Raw genomic sequence first — 23,259 nt, forward strand, 5'->3', positions numbered from 1 at the left:
CACAGGAGCAATGGGAAGGAACTAAAGGGTTGTAAGCCTTGCAGAGAGGGCAGTTGATGAGAGCACTCTGGCTACAGGGTGGGAGCAGGTATGGAGATCAGGAGACAATTAGGAGTCTGAGGTTGCCCACGGAGCTTGACCATGGCGGTGGCTGTGAAGATGGGGACAAATGGACATTTCAATGAATAAAATTAGCAAGAGAAGAACTAGATATTTTATTGGGAAACAAAAAAATATATAATTTATTCAGTTTGGCAACAGAGCAGGGCAATGAGTGGGAGGAATAATGAGAAGTGTTCTTGCAGTAGAAGTTTGAGAAACTGGGATCTAATCCAGCTTCTTATACAGACGAAGTGCTTACCCAGAGACCTTAAGCCTTGGTGACAGGGCTAGAATGTTCTCTGTCCCCAGATCAGTACGGGTGATCATCAAGGTGGAGAATTAAACCAGCTGAAGCCAGGTTCAGAGTCAAGCCAATACCAGGCTCTGCAAAACTGTTGGAAAGAAAGGAAATGTGTTCAGTGGCCCTCGGGCTCTGGGCTGGCCTGGATCTGACATAGCTTGGTGCTACAGCACACCACTATGAGAACAAAGGTCGTGCAAAGAAGGAAGCCAATGGCACTGTCTCAAGATGTTAGGACTACAGCCCTCCTCCTTTCCCCCAGTCACAGAGCCAAACAGCATCACGTCCAGGACAAATGCAAGTCAACTAGACCTTGCTCACACTCCCTCATGACACACACTGTACCTCCACCTCTCCCTGTCCACTCATGGGGGCCCCTCACACCTACTTTCCCAGCTGTGTTTCCCAGGCTGATGGAGCACTGCTGAATGTGCTAAGTCCCCACCCTGTGCAAGTCTTGGGGGCTTTGCAGACAATTACACAAATGGAGGCAAGAAGCTTCCCCTGGTGTGCATTACACTCACCCTCAGCCAAAAATATGAACACAGCCAAAGAGTCAGAGACTTCACGTGATATCTGAAACAACTGGCCCCTCATACAGATTGATACAGCGGCTGCTGCAAGATTAATTGTATTTTTCCTGGAACAAAGCTGGAAATCACTCAAAGGGCAATAAATGCTCAAATCTGTCTATGTGCTGCCAAAATTTCAGACAAAAAGCCAATAAGGCAATTTTTACCTTACGTGCTTGAATGGATTTTTTTAAACAGCTCCGTGTTGAATGCAATGGACTAGACCAGCCCAGGAACTCAAAAGAGACTGCTCACTTTCAGGAGGTGAGTGAATTCTCCTGGGTCAGCTGTAGTTCAAACCACATATTGGATATGCCACCCAAGGGGTCCATAGCCTGCGCCTCCTTGTTAAATTCCGTGCAGAAATAATGGCCTGCCAAGTATGTGGACGAAACAGAGCAGTTCCTAAGGTCACTTCTTCTTGGAGTAGAGAAGCCAGGAATGTGAAGTTTATGGTGGCAAGGCAAAGGAACCTGTTAGCCACGACTACTTTTCGGTTTTTGAAACATTTCAAAGATTAATATTGCAAAAGCTCAGCCTGGAACCACACCAAAGCCCTTCAGGACTCCCTCAGGGTGAAGTAAGTGGTGATAATAACCTGTGTCTTACTTGTGTAAAGCAATTTATAGGTTATAAAGAATTTTCGTACATTATCACATTTATCCTCCCAACAACCCTATGAGCTGGGTATTATTACTAATCTCCCTTTACAGGTGAGAAAACTGAGGACCACAAATTTTAAACTGGCTTGTAGAACTTTGCTAGAAAGAATGATCAGACACGCATATAACAACTGCTACAACATACAACTGTGTTGACAACACATAAAAATGTTACATCAGTCAGGGTTCTAGTAGGAATTAGATAGCACATGCAAAAGAGATTAATTTTAAGAGGCTTAATAAGGGGCTATTTACAAAAGTGAAAGACGGGTATAGAAAGTACACCAGGGATAGATTAGTGCTCCAGGACTAGTAATAGTGGGACTGTTACATTCCAAGGCTGAAGGGGTACAGAGAGGACGTGGAACCTGGAGAGAACTCGCCTTTTTTTTGTGTGTGTGAGGAGATCCGCCCTGTGCTAACATCTGCCAATCCTCCTCTTTTTTTGATGAGGAAGACTGGCCATGGGCTAACATTTGTGCCCATCTTCCTCCACTTTATATGGGACGCAGCCACAGCATGGCTTGCAAGCAGTGCGTCAGTGCGCGCCCAGGATCCGAACTGGCGATCCCCGGGCCGCTGCAGTGGAGTGCGTGCACTTAACCACTTGTGCCACCAGGCTGACCCGGAGAACTCACTTTGAGACATGCTGAGACCTTCAGTCAAAGCAGGCAGTGACTTAAGGAAATAGATAATCCAACCACCTGGGTCTCAAATTGGCCAAAACCCACTGGAAGTGAGAGGGCAAGAGGACAATTGAGTTAACCATACATCTGAGCCTCCTAAAGCAGAAAGTAGGTTGGGAAAGGTAAGAAATGGATCAAATGGAAGATATCTTCAAAGTGTTATTTATAATTAAAAACCAGTCTACACGTCCAACATTTGAAGTATAGTGAAGCATGTCATGGTCCACGCAAACAACAAAATATTCATACAGCCATTAAAAATCACTTTCACTCTCAAAAAATAATGAAAACAGAAAGTATGCTCGTGATGTAATAAAAACTCAAAGAAGCCAGATTTAAAAAAAAAAAAAAAAAAAGAACTACGTATATAGCGTGATTCTAAATATGCTTGAATAAAAAGAAAGGCTGGAAGGAAAGTCACAGAAATGTAAACATCTCTGGGTATTATTTCCAGATTTTGGAATTAGTTTGTTGGTATTCTCATTGTTGTTGCCATTCTCTTCATTGTATGTTTCTCTGTTTTTCCAAATGTTCTATAATGAACACACATTATCATTATAACCTGAAAAAAATACATATTTGATTTAAAGCAGATTATCTTAAATCCTTACAAATTCTGAAGAATAGACTGTTAAATATCCTTGGCTCTAGCTAACACTCAACATAACGAAAAACAGGAAGAAAAAAAATCACGTAATCCTTATTGATATCAAATTATATGGTGGGTATTCTCAAGAGAGCTCAAAGTGAGGTGTTTGTCCTATAATATATCTCTATAACATAACAATCCTGTGGCAAGAGTCTTCACCTCCTTCTATAGACAAGATGACCTAGGCTTAGAGAATTTTAGCACCTACACAAAGTCACAGTGCTGGTAAGTGACAGAGCTAGGATTTGAACCAGATTGTCTGATTCCAAAGTCGATGCTGTTCCAAGGAGCTGGGCCATCTCCCCAGTAGGGGCTGCTATACTCCCAGGAGCCTTGTCTTGGGCAACCATCCCTCCTTGACCATCACAACTTTAAGGAACTGTACTCTACCAGACATTTCCCAAGCATTTCTTGGGCATCTTGAGCTAACAATAAAGATCTAGAAATTCCAGGGAGCACAAAAGAACAAGCCTTGGTCTGGCATTCCATTCATCAAATCCTCATCTCCAGAATGAAGAGGTTTCTCATCTCAATGTCTCCTCAAAGATTCTCCCATTGTGAATAATAATGATTATACAGAAAAAGATTTACTGAGCACTGACGCAATGCCAGGCGCTGAGCAGCATACTTTAGTACTCATCTCATTCTATCCTCACAACAACCTTCTGGGGCAATCTATTACTATTTCTCTTGTACAGGAAGACATTGAGTCCCAGAGAATTTAAGTAACTTGCACAAGATCAAATAGCTAAGTAAGTGGCAGACTGGGGTGTGAATGCTGATTTGTCTAACCACAAAGTCCAGTCTCTCAGAGCTTATTAATTAGATGGGGAGATAGGCCATGCTTATTTGAGAAAGTCACAGAATAATAAATCAGCAGTACTTATTAGTACTTCATAATAATGTCTCCCACTGGGCTTTTATGCAGCTCAAAATCCTACCTCCAGGACATCATCCTGTTGTGTAGCTCCCTTCCCCAGTGTGAGATGCCATTCCTTGATGCTGGAAAATGTCATCTGCCTATATGCCCAAGAAGAAGAGGACACAGATACCCATGAGCATTAGCCATCTCTGTCACAGACAGAAAAGTGGCTCTTCCTCTGAGTCATCAGTCCCAGAGCTCATCCGTGGGTGGCAGAAGCAGCAGAGGTTCACAGAATGGTCCAGTGATGGACTAAGGTTAGCCTCCACTTACTTCCCTTTCTCTGTTCCCAGCACCATTACAGAATAGCCCCACAATAATGCTATTCTCCACTTGCCATGGACAGTGGCTCACAAAACAAGACATTAAAACTTCTCAAAGAGCCCCAACCACAGAATTCTCTGTTTTGTCTCTCACAGGTCCAGGAGTTCACAAGAATTAACCAGTAGATATGTTTTCTGCCCTCACAGTGTCTACATCCCGGGGAGTGGCAGCAATGCCCACTCAACTAGCTCTCATCCCCGGTTCTCATGCTTAACCCCCTCCACTCTGACTCTACAGCCAGAGTTTACTTTTCTCCCCGCGAGGGCCTCTGTACATTAAGATTCCATTTCACAGTGGGGGGAAAGGATAAGATGTATCTTAATTTACCTGGTGTTCTGCCTATCTAGCTTATTTAGATTTCCAGCCTGCTGAGAAGGAATTGCACCTAGCTTGATGATCAGCTGAGCACTTAACCTGTTGCTCACACTTGAATGTGTTCTAACCCTGGTTAAAATTCAGGGACAGCATTTAGGCTGGCAGCCTGGGGGTAACAGACACTCTCTGGCGCTCTGTCATTACTGAATTTTCTGCCCAACCAAGTCAAGAAAATAGGACTTATAATGAGATTAAGTCTGAACTCAGAAAATGTCATTCCTTGAATCCCAACTACTGGTTTAATGCTTTCTGGCATGGGTGAGGCCCCATATTTCTATCGTGACACCCCAGCATTTCAGTTCCTACAGCTTCCAGGAGCTTGGTGGTTCTCTGCTGCCTACCTTCTACAAATTATTAGAAATTAATTTGACTTGGTTCAGCATTATCTGACAATTGCGCTGACCCCCCCATGAACCTTTCTGGCTAATTTACATCCTTGCCATGCGGCTTAATGTCTCCAGTGCCGGTGCACATTATTTTAAGCTCATGCCAATTATACGTTTTTAATACAGTCTGAAAATCATGCTGTTACTTAGCAACAAAGGTCACTCCAATAAATAATAATATCTTGTGAGCCTATTGATACCCTCAATTCTTTTTCGTGGGGCTGGAGAGTTCGTGGTGAGATCTTTCCCAGTTATTGCTAACATTTGAACCATTGACGAGTGTCTGCTGCCTGCAGCTCCTTCAGTACACACAAGCTCAGCTCCCTGCACTTCTAGTCCTCTTTCTCCTCACTTCCGCCCCCTTTAGACAGTGATGGGGGTCTGGCTGAGCTCATCTCTTCCCATCCCTACTTCCCAGTCTTCTTCACACCTGGGGGCCAAAATGGGAAAACTGGTGACCGTCCACATCCAAGGGGTAATTGGATTCAGAAACATCAAGATAAAGTCCCAGAGACTTTTTATATCAGAAGCCAAGGGTTGAACATCATCAATGATGTATAAGACATTGACTTTTTTCCTCCCCATTTTCCCCTGGGTAATGATCTTAGCTGCAGGCATGTCTCATGGGTGGACCTTCAGCGGACAGCCCCTGCGGTAATCAGGGCTTACGCATTCCACAGCATAGCCGGACCCCAGACTTAAACCCCAACGGCATCCCCCGTTGGTGTCTCCCAGGCCCCTAGAACTCTCACTGGCTCCCCTTTTCTGTTGGGGTGAAGGTTTCCTTCCTCCCTGGACAATGGGGAGCCAAACATTACTCTGGGGAGCTCATCACACAGGGTTGTTTAAAAGCTATAAAGCCCTGTATATATAAGGAAATCCGTGTTATGGGCACTTTAAAAAGATCAAGGACATCCCTACAAAGCCTAGCAGACTCTCCAGAGAAGGAAAAGTCTTGCCACTCCCTCTGCCGCTTCCCACTGCCCAACAGCAAACTGCCCAACACGTCATCCCAGAGGGCAGACTCAGACAAAAGACCACTGACTCCTCCTTCCTCCCCATCGGGAGCCAGACTAGGATTTCCTTCCTGGAGTTTGACCCATCTGAGCCCTCAGAGGTGCCTAGACAAAAGGGAAATGGTCTCACATTACCAGTTCATAGTTTGTGTTCCGTAGAAAGCAAGCCCGGTTTTACGAGTTAACATTTATTCCTTGCCAAGTACTGTGCCCAATACTTTACATATGTTACCTATTTAATCCAAAGACATAGTGGCAAATACTCTCTCTCTGACTGAACGTTAGTCAGGCTCCTCTCAGCTCTCTTCTTGACTAGGCATCAACCTTGGGCTTCCAAGTCCATATTTGCTGAGTTGGGTTTTAGCAAGACTCCTCCTACATCAGTTTGGAGAAGAATCTCCACCCTTGATATCTGATCAAGTTCCTCGTCCCCCATCCTTGATATCTGATCACCCTTGATATCTGATCAAGTTCCTCATCCCCCATCCTTGGTATCTGATCACCCTGATTTGCCTTCAACAAGAATGCTGTTAAGTTGGTTTAGCAGGAATCCCCTACCCTTCATGTCTCCTTTTAGTAATTTTCCATCCACTGACCACCTCACCCCACTCTCTGGCTATAAACCACCTGCTGTCTTTGCTATATTCAGAGTCGTGCTCCATCTCTCTCCTCTATTGCAATACCCTTATTGCAATAGGCCCGAAATATCTTCCTTACTATTTGAATGAGTCAGAATAATATTTTTCTTAAACAGTATGTACCACTATTATTCCCATCTAGCAAACAAGGAACTGAGGCACAAAAGAGAACTCTGTATTATTTGGCTAGTATGTATCAGACAAGATTAGAAGGCAGGGTGTCTGACTCCAAAATTCCATGCACTTAACCATTTCCCTTAACTGCCAGTATGCTGTAAAGTCACTGTCATCCCCTTGCTAATAGTAACACTTATTTTAACAGTGACCAAACAGACAAGACTGGAAAATCTTGGGTGGTCCTGTCTTCTGCAGATAAGCCATAAAACAAAATTATAAGAGATCCTGCCCGTTCGGTCTTGTTGGCCTAGATGAATCCCAACAAACTGGACCTGCTGAATTCCTCAATCCTTGGCCAGTGTTCCTATAATTGGAAAGATCTGGCCTTAGCAGCAGGAATCACTGAATACTGGCCGTTTACAAGGTGCTGTACCAGGTTCCGGAAGAAATGTAGGCATAGAAGACAGTCTGAATATGATCTAAACATATGTGCTGTGATCATGAAACACCATAGCAGGGTAAAGAATCTAACTGAGCAGGACATTAGCATCACTTTAATTTCGTCTTTCCTATAATTATCACTTCACTTCATTCCCAGGGACTATTAAAAAAATGCAGCTATCATGCAGGCTGGTTTCTCTCTAGACCAGCCCTTTTCATATCCAGATAGAAGGCCACTGGTCCACAGAGAAAGGACCCAGGTTGTATCATTTCAATAAGCCACAGCAGGGCCTTCTACTCACCCTCAGCCCTAAGCCACCAGCCTCTATTTGTCTGGTAACCCAGGTGTGTGTAAAGATCTAAAGGCATTGATGCCAGGCCAGAATGTTCCACCGTGCAGGGGAATTTTCCTCCATGATTTCATTTGAATTAAAAATCATTTGAGATTCTGTTTCTAAGCCAGTGTAGCCTGGGGCCTCTAAAAGAACAGCTGTAAGAATCTGCTCGCCATCCCAGGGTTTCCACGGCGCATCACTCAGAATGAGGGTACAGCCCCGCAGGCCTCCAGCTCACCCTCTGGCAGGAAATTGCTTCCTACTGTCATCCGTGGGACAAAAGCCAGCCACACCATCAGGAACCATAAAGAGGCCAAAAGGCAAGCAGCCATCCTCTCAGATCAAATTCATTTTGGTATCTCTGCTTTCCAATGCTGCTTTCTCTCCTTGCCCTATTCTATTCCTAAGTCCTATTTTACCTTGATTTCTGAAATGTGTTCCTTTCATCACGCCTCCATGGTTTACACGTCTTCTTAACTGTTAGCTTATCCTTGACCACTGGTATATGAGAGCTATCTTAAAATGGGATCTCCATCAGCTTGTCCATTCATTCCACACATATTTATTGGGAGCTATAAGGTGTCAGACTGTGCAAGATGTTGAAGATACAAATGAATAAGATACCACCCTTGTACTTGAGGAAGTCAGGGTCACGTGAAGGAGACAGATATGTAAATCAATCATTGTAATGCACGCAATGAGTTGTTCAAAGCTCAGAAATAGCACAGAGGAAGGCGAAATTGGAGGAACAGAGACATCTGCACAACGGTGGAGAAGGGGATAAATATGCTAGGTCCTAAGGACTGGGGTGGGGGAGGGGGAATTCCAGAAAGAGGGACTGGTACAGCCAAAGCCAAAAAGACATGAAAGAGCCAGCTGGGTTTAGGAAATTGCAGTAAGTTCCTCACTGTCAAGTGTGGCATGTGGGATGTGAAACACAAAAGAAGGTGAGGGTCGACAGGCTGCAGTGGCCAGATTTTGGAAGGCCTTGTGTGACCCAATGGGGACTTCATTTAGCAATATTAATAGCCTGCCATATTTAAGGTTTACCATGGGCCAGGCCCTGCACAATGCACTTCACATGTGCTACCTCATCTAGTCCTTATCTGATCACAGTGAGATAGGTATTAGGTTGAACCATAAGAAATTGACCAATACTACACATTTTATCCCACAGACATGGAAATCTCGCGATTCAACCTAATACCATTATTATTATCACCATTTAAGAGATGGGGAAATTAAGGCATCTTAATTTCTTGCCCATGGTCACATGGCTACTCAGTGGAGAGGCAAAGATTCTAACTCAGATAGTGTGATAGCGATGGCAGGGGAGGGGTAAACTTTTAGGTAAGGGACTAGAAGACCTCAAGCAAGTGAGAGTGAACCATGTGGTTATCCAGGGCATAGCACTCTGGGAAGTGGGTACAGTAAGTGCAAATTGCCTGAAGCAAGAATGTCCCTGGTATGTTCTAGAAACCCAAGGAGGCCAGAGTGGCTGGAGTGGAGAGGAAGGCAAGAAGAAGAGTGGTAGGAGATGAAGTTTGAGAGGTAACATGGAGCAAGATCGTGTCGGGCTTTATAGTCCAGTAAGGACTTAGGATTTTACTCTGAATGAGATGGAAAACCATGTGACATGTCTTAACAAGATTGCACTGGCTGGCGAGTTGAAAATAGACTGCAGAGGGGAAGGGCAAAAGCAAGAAGACCAGTTAGGAGGCAAAAGGTGATGGTGATTCAGACCAAGATGGTGGCAGTTTAGGGAGAGGAGCCATCAGGATGGTGTGGATGGAATGGAGAGGATGGATGTGTGGAAAGGTGTGAGAGAAAGAGAGAGTCAAGGAGAGTGCCAAGATTTTAGAAGACTAAGGTTGCATTAACAAGATGAGGTGGTTGCTGGTAGAGCTAGTTACAGGACATTATTAGAAGCTCAGGTGTGGAAATGTCAAGTTTGAGGTGCTCATTGGACCAACCGGAGTTATCAAGTAGGCAGTTAGACGTGTGAGTCTGTAGTTCAGGGGAGAGGTCCAAGCTGGAGGATAGATGTGGAAGCCATCAGCAGACAGATGGTATTAAAGCCATGTGACTGGAGAAGATTAGCCAGGGGTGAGTGCGAATAGAGAAGAGAAATGGTCCAGGGCCTCTCCACGGGGCCTCCAAGATTTAGAGATCAGAAACCTGAGAAGGAAACAGCAAAAGAGACTGAGACGGATTGACCAGAAAAGTCAGAACCAGAGGTGGGCATTGATTTTAGCAATGTGGCGATCAGGAGGAAGAGGAGAATTTGCTTCCACTTCCCAGGCCACTTGTTTATTCTCACGGCCCAGTTTTCCAGTGGCCCAGTGCTGCTTGCTGGTCAAGGCCCAGGCCTCAGAGCAGCTGTAACTGTTGGAACAACCGGGCAGTTCATTACCAGCGGTTGCTGAATTACTCCAACATCAGAATGTTTTTATTGAGTTAGTAAGAAAGCTTCATTGCCTGAATTATGCAATTGCACACTCTCTGTAATCAGAGAATTCCCCAGGAGTAGGAATAATTCTATTTCTTTTTGATATCAGGGCAGTTACCATGAAAATAATCAAATTTCTGAAAATTCTGGTACATTTCATGTAATTTCCTAAAATTATCCATTAAGAATCACCCACAATAGGACTCTTATTTTTTTTTTTTTTCCCTGCTGGGGGCCCAAGATGGACTGGTATTTGAGCCTCCTCAAACCAAACTTACCCTCTTTGATTACATCCGCAAGCCAATGAATTAACAAGGCCAGTAGCTCCTAAGCACACGTGAAACCCTCCTATTAAATGTTGATATAAGAGTAAACATTCTTCAATGGGACCTCAAATGGCAGCGCAACTCCAGAGAACATCATAGAATCAATGGCGAAATCCCATTTCTAAAATTTGCTCCTCGCTTTCCAGTTTTTATGAACAGTCTCCCATCCCGTACGAAAATTGCTTCCTAGATACACAGCTCACTTTTGTGACCTTCACTTCACTCATAGACACTTCCGTTTCCTTTTTCCTTTATAACGTTCTGCGCTAAGCAGCATTTTCTCTTCCGAATCTGTTGTAAAAGAAATTATGACATTTCACTGAACACAGAGTCAAACATGTATATGAACACATTGATACGTGTAATACAAGCATGAATGAGTTCCATATGTTTTTTGAAAAAATAGTTTCTGTCAGAGCAAGAGGGCATCTAATATTAATCATACACACATGAGTTTTACTTAATCTGCCAGTGGCTTTGATTTCTGAGAAAATTAACATTTTGGTCTGTGTAAATAAGCTTGCCTTTGAAAGAAACAGAAGGGAAAATGATGTTTTTCCTTGCCTGCAACAGAACTTCCTCCTTCTGGTTTGTGTGCATCAGCTGAGGTCAAGGGACAATCTTCTCCCGCCTTCCAACTCTCACCTTCCCTTGACCTTGATTAATATCTGGAATAGCGGACAAATCACTCTTTAGCCGCCCACGTCTTACTCCATCGCTAAAGGAAAGCAGAGAGCATTTCTGCACAAGGCACTGCGGTTTTGCATTCACGTTGAGCAGATACACAATGAGAACCGCCACAAAGTGCAACCCGGCAGGTGGCTCATTCCCTGCCAACCACCAGAAAATACAGATACGCTGAGCTTTTATTTGATCTTCCTGAGGCTTGAATGCCCCACGACGTGATCGCATTGCCTTTTACACGTGTTAACGTACGTGTTACACTTTCAAATATGAGCACTTTTGCGAATCTACCCCCACTCTCCAAGATAAGAGGGAAAAAAAAGACTTTGATGATTCTCTGGACCTGCCCTAATGTGGCGTGATCGTTCTCACTGTGATCTTCAGAAGGAAGTAAAGCTTGCGGAATTCAGCTTTTTACCTAGGAAACAGACTCCGGAACAGAATCGAAATCATTTCCTTCTGAGCAATCGTGGATGCTTGTAATACATCATTTCAGGAAGAAAACTTCTGAGGTAGTTTGTTTGTTTTTTTTTTGTTTTGTTTTGTTTTTGTTTTTGTTTTTTGGTGTGGAGATCAGCCCTGTGTTGACATCCGCCAATCCTCCTCTTTTTTTGCTGAGGAAGACGGCCCTGGGCTAACATCTGTGCCCATCTTCCTCCACTTTATATGGGACGCCGCCACAGCATGGCAGGCCAAGCAGTGCGTCGGTGCGCGCCCGGGATCCGAACCAGCGAACCCCGGGCCGCGGCAGCGGAGCGCACGCACCTAACCGCTTGCGCCACCGAGCCGGCCCCTGAGGTAGTTTTTTTGATAAAACTACATCTATGTCTCCGGCAGCTATCAATAGTTGGCAGAAATCATTTGAGCCAAGTTCGAGTTCCTCGTGGAGCCCCACAGAGCGGTTTCAGCCACAGCTGTCCTCAGCTATATGGCAGCTGTGGGAAATGGACACAGTGGGAGAATACTGACGCCTGGCTCTGAAGCTCTCCACCTTCCCAGGTGTGTGACAATGAAAGCCGCTGATCCTCGATCGAGCTGCACTCTTTATTCACAAATGCAGTGATTAGTCCAGTAAGACAACCCAAACTTTCAAAAACAGGGGAAAGATTAAGTAAGTCAATGCAATCCAATTTATGGAATTCTCAGGAGTCAGGATAAAGAATGAGGGAGACCTATTGGTGCTGGCATGGTTTCTGAGACACGCTGACATACTGTAAAAAGAAAAAGAGCAAATCACAGAGCCAAAACCTATGAGATATTCCCATTTTATTTTAAAAAAAAGCATATTATTCCATGTAAAAAAAAAACTTTAAACTCATCACATGTTTATGTATATGCACACATATATGTATGTGTGACATATCTGTCCATGCTTAGAGATATGTCTAAAAGGATGCTCGTCATATTGATAACAGTAATTATCTCCAGGAAGGAGAGTGTGGTTGAGGTGGATTAAAGAGGGGAATTTTCTCTTTATCCTGTGTTCTTTGGCACTCTGGATTGTTTTTTTATAATATGAACACATTTACATATTACTTGCATAACTTACAAATAAATAAGCTTAACTTGATTCGTTAATTTGCTGACATTTATTCACCTAAGATTCAACCAGTGCCATGGCAGAAAGTTGGTTGCTTCTCCACTATCCATTCTTTCCTTCCTCCTTGCTAACAGGACCCTGGTTTTCAGGGACGCACTGTTCCAAGCTTAACTTTTGCTTTCCCCAGCTTCCTTGTAGCTCCAAATAAACAGTGGATGTTCTAGCCAATGAGACAGGAATGGAAGTGTAGTGGGGGAGGGAGGAGGTGGTACCTCTTCTCCCTGCCTTGAAGGGACAGATGTTTGGAACTGCAGCAGCCATCTTGCCAACATGAGGTGTCAAGTATCAGAGAAAGGCTAAGAAAATTGCAGAGAGGCCAGGCCAGATGTTGAGCCACTAAATCAACAGTAGCAGCTGCCTGCCTTCAGAATTCTTGTTTTATTAAGAAATATAAACCCTATTAGTTTAAGCCACTGTAAGTTGAGTTTTTTGTTACTAACAGCTAAATGAATTCCTAATCAACACAAGTGCCTATGATATACTGAGCAGAGTCAAGCTAGAGAAGTTGATTTTACAGGAGAGAGGAGGAATTAGCAGCAGCATAAAATGCCTGAGATTATGGAAGAGAATGAGAACCAGAACATAAATAATAAGAATAGGGATAAAATAGGAGTGCACCAATGTCTTCAAAGTGGTGTTGAGTCAATTAAATAAGATTCTACGTATAAAAGCAGTTTGTAAATGGGGTAACAAGGTACAAATACAAAGGCTGATGTTTTTGCATATGTGGCCAGGATCTGCTATGAACAGTGGCTAAAACTTCATACTCTGAAGTCAGACCGCAGGGTTTGAAATCCCAGCACACCACACATACAAGCTATGAGAGTTGAGACAATTATTTAATGTCTCTGCACCTCAATTTTCTGATAAGTAAAACTGGAATCATAACAATAATTACCCCCACAGGACTATTGTAAGCATTAAATAAAACTAATGTATTCGAGGACTTAGCACAGAGCTTGGCCCATGGTGGCCTTCAGGATGAGTCAGTCGTTGTTATTATACGATGACTTAAAGGATGTCCAAAAGCTTCTAGGTGACAAAACGTACCCCCCCCCATTCAGAGAAAGTCCCACTATAGTCACTGTCTAGCTCAAGGCCTCAGAGACCACTGTCACCTGAGGAAGGTTAAACCTCGATATTCTAGAAATATTTATAGGGCAGCTCCGACAAGCAAGCCAGGCACTGAGCGGGATGAAAAATAATGCCAAAGATATGCTCTGTGCTCTCAGGGAACTTGAAGAGATAAGACATAAATGCGAGGAAAGTGAACGAATATACAAGAGATAAATAACAGCTCAATGCTGGACAGAAAATGTCATAAGGCAGTGTGTGATTAATTGCCAAAGAGCAATGCAGAGAAGGCTTAGAGCCATCCAATGGCCAGGGAGATGGCTATGGGGGGAATGATCCAGGACCACTTCAAGGAGAAAAGGGAACCTGCACCGAGGATGAGATGGCTTTTGATAAGCAGGGAGGAGGAGAGGGTGTGCCAGGAAGAGAGTGGAACGCGATCCAAATCACGAAAACAAGAAACCCTTGAGCATATTTGGGGGTGGAGCCCATGAGTGTGAGAGTGAGTCTGACCAAAGCCAAGGGGTTAAGCAAGAGGAGGGCCATATGGTGAGAGAGAGGAGAGCAAGGTGGCTGGGAGTCTGAATATGAAAAGCTTGAGATAGATGGAGATGTTCGAAATGCAGCCCAGAGACAGTGGAGGGTCACAGAGATTCCAAACGAGCAAAAATGACCAGAGCCTTGTGTTGACACTAGTCAGGAAGCAACAAGCAGCATTCCAGGGCTGAGAGACTGAGCAAAAGGACACAACGCACTGGGACCTGCTGTAGTGACACAGATGGGAGATCATGGCGAGAGCCTGAACTAGGATGGGTTAGTGGGAAAAAACAATAACTTTGAGCCAATTAGCAGTCAAGGAACCCTCAAATGGTAAATCCTTTCTGGTTCTGTTTCTGTTGATTTTCACCTCCACGCACACTAGTTTATAAGATTAGTATTTGTATGGAGTGAGACCTTGAGGGGGAAAAGCCTAGGACAGGTAAGTCTGGAGGACGCAAAGGAGAAGGGAAAGCTTAGGAACCAGGTACACTGACTCAAAAGGCAGTTGCAGAACTGTATGCAATCCAAGGTAGTATGTGTGGGAGGGCTGGGCTCCTAGGGAGACAGAGAGAGGAGCAGGAAGGAAAATAGCAAAAGAGAAAAAGATCTGTTATGAGCCATTTGGCTCATCTTGACCAATGGATAGTCTGAGCTTCTGCTGAACTCAAGACAGTTCAATCTCCCAAATATTGAGACAGCTCCTCCTGTGTGCATAGCCCCAATGCTCAGTGAGGTTAGAGTCTGCTAGCAGGACTCAGGGCTCTGCTCAGACATCTACAATGCAAAGCCCGGTGATCACCGCCATAGAGAGTAACCAAGTGTTTTGTGAACCCAGCCAAAGACAGGGCTTGCCCTGGCTGGGCTGGGGAAGGGGGCCTGCCTCAGGTGAGATGGGTTGGAGGAGGTAGACTTTGGAGAATCTTTGGAGGTAAGTGGGCTCTTGGAGAAGGGAGACGAGCTCTGGAGAAAAAGAACTTCACAAACCTAGTTCCAACTGCAGAAAACACTTGTGCTTGCCTGAAAACAAATAGTCCAGTTTTGATGTAGTAAAGAGAAGAATGAGATATCCAGGTGAACAAACAAATTGAAGATGGCTGAGAATGCCAGGTGAAGAGTTTGTCTTAACTGAGTGAAGAGCGGAGAGTCACTCAAGGGCCTTCCCCAGGGGAGTGGAAGCATTGGAGGCTGTATATTTGGAGAATAAATCTGACACTGGTAGGTGGGGTGGCATGGAGAGGAGAGAGGCATTACAATGGGTGAAAAATAAGGCAGGCAAGATTCCACTGAATCGAGTCCTTCTAAATATAGAAAATGTCCCCCGGGAAGCTACAGTGAAGTTCAAGGGAGCACAAGGACTCTGTACAGACCATGATGAAGACTAAGAACTGATAACTCAAGAACGAGGGAGGGTTGACTTAGAGGAATTGGAAGAAGATGGACAGTCAATTGGCTCAACTTGAGTCTTGTGAAGGTCATCCCAAGAGATTAGCTGAGAGTCAGAGTTGAAGAGTTTGAGAGTCAGCCAAGTTCAAGGCCAAGGATCAGGCCAAAAGTGGGTCCATGAGGGTGGTTTGAAGAATCAGGCATGTCTCCACATGAACTAGTGTTCTTAGAGAGGACATAGGGTTTTTGTAGCACAGAGGCAAGGCATCTCAATCTCATGCCCTAAGTCTTTAAGAACCCATGTGTGAAGGCCAAACTGATTTTGAAACTCTTTCAGAGTGTGTGTAGTAGGCAGGGCTGTGAAGGGAGAGGGAGACTGTCTTTAGGGTGTCCTGATAAACCAGATCCTGTGGAGTCAGTCCAAACCTTATTTTGCCTGCAACCTAACTTCTGCCTCTGTACCACTCTTTCTCTGGGAAGTTTGGGTCTGACTCTTCCTCAGAATAAATACCACAGTCTTCAAATTCAGGGGTGCAAATGTAGGGAAAAAGTGAGACATGGTTTATTAAAGTCCACTGCACATTTATTGAGCACTCATTACTTGCGAGTCACGGGCTTGGCTCTAGGAATCAAAGATGGACCAGACACTGAGTATTCTGACCACCCACGGCTACCTAACAGACCACCCTACAAAGTGTGGCACACAACCACCACCATTCTATTATGGTCATGGTTCTGTGAGTCAAGAAGTCAGTGAAAACACAAAGGGGTGGCTCAAACATCTGGAAGACCAGGACCACATGTCTGTGGCATAAGTTCTGGCTATCCATCAGATTCCCGTGTTCAAATAACTTCCTCGCAGCATGGCGGTCTCAGGGCAGTCAGACTTCTTGCACAAGCATCCATGGATTCAGAGAAACAGAGAAACGGAGAAAGCAAAACCTGTCAGTCCTCATGAAGGCCAGACCCTGCACTGCTATAGGATCACTTCCACCATATTCTGTTGGTCAAAGCATTGACATCTGAGTAAAAGGAGAGAAGGAAGGGATGGCAGTTGTCTTGTAGACAATCTACCACACAGAGCTTGCCCTTGAGGAGATGATTAGGCTGGGATGTCTATGAGGGCAAAGCCCATATCTATCTGGTTGACTGCTGCATACCCCAATGCCTGTTACATCTCATGACACAAAATACATGTGAAATATATATTTATTAAGTTAATTAACAAAATGTGTCCAACAAGACTCCATACCCAAGTTTATCCCTCAGCAAAACATATGTGTACCCAGAGAGATGGACTTCTAAGGAACTCTAAGGAAATTTGGGCAGGAAAACTGGCCTGAATCCTCTAGTTTGGTATTAATAGGCCGTATTTATCAGAAAATAACCAAATTTCCACATCCTGTGGTTAGATGTATCTTGACCTCTTCTACAATCTACGCTACAACTCTTTCTCTAAGGTATAAGACAAAAGTGCTGTTAGCACTGACTTTGAGATAGTCCTGATAGGCTCCTGCTCCCCTGCTGCTGAGATGGACAAGACAGTACAGAAAACTCAGGGTCCACTTCATCCCTCCTGCCCTTCAGATCCAGTCACAGCCAGCCCTAAGCAGACAGAAATGTGCTTCCTTAAACCAGGGCTCGCTCAGCCTTCCAGAGCCAAAGGTCCTTCTTAAGCAGGAGACCCCAGACCTCATTTCACCACTGTGTGTAGGGAGTACACACCTTCTGGTTCAGAAAGAAAATAGAACATCAAGGAAAAGCAAACATCTAGCATCCCACCAGAGATTTCCCCCTCTGTCTTCACAGTGTAACCTCCCTCAGGCCTGGAGTTTAGGAGATGGTCTGAGTTGCCTGATCGTGTCTTTGGTGCATATATGATGTGTTTAATGCATGTCAAGATCTCTTTAAAAAAATAAAAGCCAACATTTATTGAGTACTCAATGTGGGTTGAACACCGCAAATCTCTGTACAAAAGTGATGTTCCTGAAGCGCCATTTTTGTTCCCATTTTACAGAGGGGAAAACCGAGGTTTAAAGAAATGAAGAAAGTTGCTCAACTCACAGAGCTGGTGGACAACAGAGGTAGCATTTGAACACAGGCAACCTGAACTCAGAGTGTATCTTTTCTAACCACACAATGCTGCCCCTTCTTCTTCCCTGAGGGAGGTGAATCTTGAGCTGGTTGATGATTGAGACCACTATGGACCAACAGAGGGCCAAAGGGGCTCTTGGAATTAGGGCTGATATTCAGGAGGCAGAGCTAATGATGAAGCAAGCTGCTTGGCCAATGAGACCCAGCAGAGGCCCCTGAGCTTCTCTGACTTTCCCTGTGGTCTGGCTAACCCTTTCTGAGGTGGCACCACTGACAATCAAACCCTCTATTTAGCTGAGCAGATACACAACGATCTTCTGTAACGCTCCTGTGGAAGAACATATCTTCCATGAGAGTTAACCTCTATGTGAGAAAGGAAAATTCAGCCCCCTGCCAAAAAGCCTGCCCTGGCTTCTTTTCCATCACCGTACTCTAACAAATCCACCACAGGCTTTTTCTTTCTACCTTGTCAAAAAGCCAGGAGTGGCATTTCAAAGGACACATTTACCCCCTAGCAATTTCTCTCTTCCACCACCATGTGCTTTCTTCTCATAAAACCAGACCAGACAATGAAGCTATAAACCCAGCTGGTAAGATTGATGGCGTATTTCTCCCACCTCCCTCCAGTGGGTATGGCTCAGGAGCTGTGCGCTGTGAACAATAAACATTTAAATGAAAATGCTTCGAGATAGAGACAATCACAATTTAATAACAACAATAAAAAGTCAAAGGCTTTAATTGATACGGCAGAGGGGTGAATTTGGGAGAGCGTAGGGCATACAAATAATGAACCGGACAAAACTGCAAGGAAAAATCTCCACCGCAGGTTTCTAGAAAGCTCTGCCTTATTGCTCACCAACATCTGGAGCACATACCCCGGGAAGGGACTGTCCCTGCGAAATGTAACTAAACAAATGAAGTGCTCTGCTCTTTATTTCAGACACTTTTGTTTTTACAATGAACGGGAAATCTATGGCAATCCCCGTTATACCATTTACGATTAAAAAATCAGCAGGTAGACAGATTACCGAAAATAAAACAGAGTTTCATATATTCTGCAATCTTGTTGTCTCTGCCAAAAATGAGCTGCTAAAATAAATCCCAGAAGTTTTATATTTTTGTCTGCCACCTTTTGTTTTCTTACCCCTACGTAGGGATCTAAGGATAGAACTTCAGCGGGATTTCACGCAAGCGGACCTCAACACACTTGAGATACAGCAATTTTATGAGAAATTAAAAGCCATTTGCGGGTTTCTCATCCCCTCTATTTTCTTTGACAATTGGCAGATGAACTTTTCCATTCTCTAAATTCCAAAAGTGAAAAATACCAAATTGATATGTGTGTTAATCATCGAAATAAAGGTACGAAAATTGTAGCACATCGGGTGGTGGAAGGCCGCTTGCCAACCAAAAAAGGATCTACTGACTTCTTAAAAGGAAAAACAAACTCCCCATTTTAATTGTTTTCCTTCAATTTCCCCATAGAACTTATACACATATCCTTGTTTTCAGAGTTAGCTTCATTTTCCTCATCCACAAAATGAAAGTGTGGGATTGATCATCTCCCAGCTGCCTTCCCAATTCAAATAAATTCTATGATTTTAAATACACACACACACACACACACACACACACACACTATATATATGTATATATATATAAAAAATATATTTGTGTATACATATCTATGTATATATATGTATGTGTATATATATCTATATCTAGAGAGAGATATATACTGTGCTGACATGTCAAGATAATTTAAAATAAAAATGTATATTCTCTTGCATCTGACATGCATTTAGCCCTCTCTTAGCCTCGGTCTCTGAATCTAAAAAAAAAAATAAAGACTTGGAACCATGGGTGGAAAATGGGTTTCAACTTGCTTGCCAAACCCTACCCTTTGCCAGGATCATTATGTTGAAAAACATCAGTGAAGTTATGCCTGGGTTCAGCATAAAAGGTGCTTATATTTATAATGAGTATTTATAATGAGTATTTATATATAGTGAGAATTTATAATGAGTAATTATGATAAGTTATAACACGAGGCAGATCATTCATGATATTTCTACAGCTCTCAATAAGCCTATTAAAGTCTGAATCCTACTCCCTTTGTGGAAGAGTTATTGCAAGGACAAAAGAGAAGCTTGGCGTCTACCCATCGGGGTTTCACAGCCAAAGAAACAGAGGTGCAAGGAAATGAAATTATTTGCCCGTGGTCAAAACTCGAACCCCAGTATTCTGAGTCCAGATCCATTATACCATACCACGCCACCTTCCTCAAATTCTAGTAAGCTCTGTGAAAGGGAGTGTCTACCTGTGCTCAGTGAATCAGCAGGATCCAGCCAGGAAGCAGGAACCTCTCTTCTCTAGGTATTTAAACAGAGTAAATTTAATTAGGGAATTAGTTACAAAGATAACTGAAGAGCTAAGAAACAAAACAGATGAAGCAACCCAGGGATTAGTAACCACAGAAAGTTGCTATCCTCCTTGGACTGAAAGAACACAGGGCGGAGGTGATGTTCCCAGAACCGTTTCAGAGGCTACCTGGAAAGAGGTGGAACCACGGACATGATGCAACCACTGATGAAACATGAAGGCAGAGAGGGAGAAATACCCTGGCTTCTCCCCACTTCCCTACTCCAGCCTTCTGCAAGTGTCTCCAGTAACCAGCCCTACTCAGAAGCCAGTCAGCAAGAGGGCCTAGAAACTTAGTTGCAGAATTGTAAGCAATGACGTGCACAGAAGAAATAATACAGAGATAGACAAGTAGATAAATATAGGTATGGTTTCAAGCCATGAGGTTAAAGGCTACATTCGTATCCTAAGGATATGCCCAATTTTTTTCTACCTAATTCCATTAATTTATTCCTATTAATATACAAAAATATCTCCCTTCTGCCAAATGGAGCAGGAAAAGATCATTTCTTCATACCTGAGTCTCTTGACTCTAGACTCCTGGTCAAGGGGCAGAGATTCATATTTTAGAAGTCTTGATGGAATTTTGCACTGAAGTCAAACTAAAAACAACCTCCTCTCCAGATCACTCCAACTCTTATGCGAAGGTTTAAGACCCTGAGAGGAAAAGGAAATTACCAGAGAGAGGGGACCAGGAAAATTAGCTCTCCTTAGAGACCGGTAAGTTAAATGGAGATGTCTTTAAAGCTATAGGCTGGAGGGCCATACCAGTGGTGTAGTGGTTAAGTTCACGTGCTCCACTTCAGTGGTCCAGGGTTCGCAGGTTCGGATCCCAGGCATGGACCTATGCATCGTTTATCAAGCCATGCTGTGGCAGGCATCCTACATATAAAGTAGAGGAAGATGGGCACGGATGTTATTCCAGGGCCAATCTTCCTCAGCAAAAAGAGGAGGATTGGCAAAAGATGTTAGCTTAGGGTTAATCTTCCTCACCAAAAAAAAGAAAGAAAGAAAGAAAAAGTTATTGACTGGAGATAGTCTGTAACTACAGGATCCCTGACTTCGGAGCCTAAAGACAATGACTCCCCAACCAGAGTGCTGGCTATCTACATCAGAAGCGCTTTGAGACTCTTGTTAAAGACCTAACTCAAGACCCTACACTAAACCCATAGAATCAGAAATCTAGAGATAGAACTTAAGTATTGCATTTTGGGTAGAGTTTCTAAGCTATTTGGGGAATAAGGGTTCCTGAACAAGGAAATCCTTGGCATCAACAACAAATTCAAGATGCGGCCACCAGTATTTCTTTCCAGGTGAGCTGGCGATGGCCTTTAATGACATGTCATCTATAGCTGCCAAGGGTGTATCGCTCTGTCTGATAATCCACAAGACGGCCTCCCCACTGCCCAGATCTGTTCCTTGGGATCTGTTCCATCTCTGGACTAGGTAATTACAGTTCTCTTTTCCCTCTTCTCCTTCCCTGGGGAAAAAGGTAAGGACCTGACAATTCAGAAAGCTTGCTTTCCTTCTCCACAGTTCTCTCTCTCATTTTTGCTTCACATTGAACTCCCCAGGAGAACCCTCGTCTTGTTTCCCATACCACCCTGAAGAGGCAGAGGAAGTGGCTGTCACAAATACAGCTGCTCCAGCTGTGGGTCTGGGAGGCTTGCCCATCAAAGGTGCTGGGGGTTCTGTCCCCTCTGAAGTTGACTGGGGCTGAAGGGCCCTGAGGGCTGCTGCCATGTTGCACTTGATTCTGGGAGATGAATATTCTCCCAGGTCCTCCCAGAGGTAAAGCCTGCAGGATTCCACTCCACACATTTACAGCCTCCCTTTCTTCGCCTCCACAGGGGAGGGATCTGGGTGCAGCATTGTTATTTGTGCCTGGTGTAACAGTGTTTCTTTTCCTTTAAACAATCTACAGGAGCCACCTTCCCGGAGATGAAAGATGAAAAGATGGTGAGATTACCTGCCAGGACCATTTAGGTTTTAATGATTTTCACGTGAGCGCTCCCAGAGATGCCCTACAGCAACCAAGTCATAGGACGCTGTTCTAATAAAATTAAAATTACTAAAATAAACTGCCAGGCATCTGGAAAGCACCGAGAACACAACATATTATATAAACTGACATCCAAATATTGTACACCTACATGGCCCTTGAGTTACCACAAAGCCATGATGCATATGAAAGCCTTATTTTTTTAATTTTAATATCCTTGTAAGTGGATTTTAATCACTAAGTAGCCAAATCATATTCAATATCAATTTCCTTTATATCATCCAGTGGTTTACGGTTTCTTTGAGTTGAATTCTCGAATTCACATTTGCATACATTCTAGAACTGCAAACACAAAACAAGGATGATTCAAGTGAAAAGTAAAGGTGTTTGCAAATATCCAAATAATAGATTACCCTCCTCCTTCTTTTTACATCCAGCTATGCTGGAGTCCATTAGAAGCAGACTTAGGAGTAAAGGTCTAAATATGTATAATTTGTGACTTTATGGAAATCAAGCTTATATATCACTCTTTTAAAAAAAAAACGAACATTAAACACCAAATGACATTCAGTTTGATCATGAATATTGATAATATAACATTTATTTTAAATATAATGTATTCATCGGTACTCAACCAGAAGTCAAATTAAACTCATCAGGATCAGAATAACTGTTTGGTTTTGCAAAAGTCAAGGACCCTCGTTGGGTGGCTTAATGACTTCTTGTTTGTGTTCTGTTTGCATAAATTATCCATCAAGTGCAGCCATTACACAGGATGCGGGGCGGCACTTGCAGAGGAATGAGAGCCGCATCAGGACCCTCATTAAAGGGAAATGTGATTGGAATGGAGTCATTCCATACCTGGCAAGGATCTGCTGTCCCCATTCTCACCCCTGTGCACCAATTCCATTTGAAGTCGAAACTGGGCTCGTAGACCTGGATTTTTAAAGGCAACGGATGCAATCAAACAATAGACGTTGTAAGAGACAGCCGCTGCGCCTGTAGCCAAATGTAATAAAGAAAGGGGAGAAAAACAGTATAATGGGTTTCAAGGCAATCAGATGAGTCTCCAACAATGCAGGTGCTGGGTATTTCTCTCTCCATTCATCTAGTGGTTTATGTACCACAAAAAAAAATTCCTTTTCTCAATATCTATAGAC

This window comes from Ceratotherium simum, chromosome 37 (genome assembly GCF_057802395.1).
Source record: "Ceratotherium simum simum isolate JZ-2026a chromosome 37, ASM5780239v1, whole genome shotgun sequence".
NCBI classification, from domain to species: Eukaryota; Metazoa; Chordata; class Mammalia; order Perissodactyla; family Rhinocerotidae; genus Ceratotherium; species Ceratotherium simum.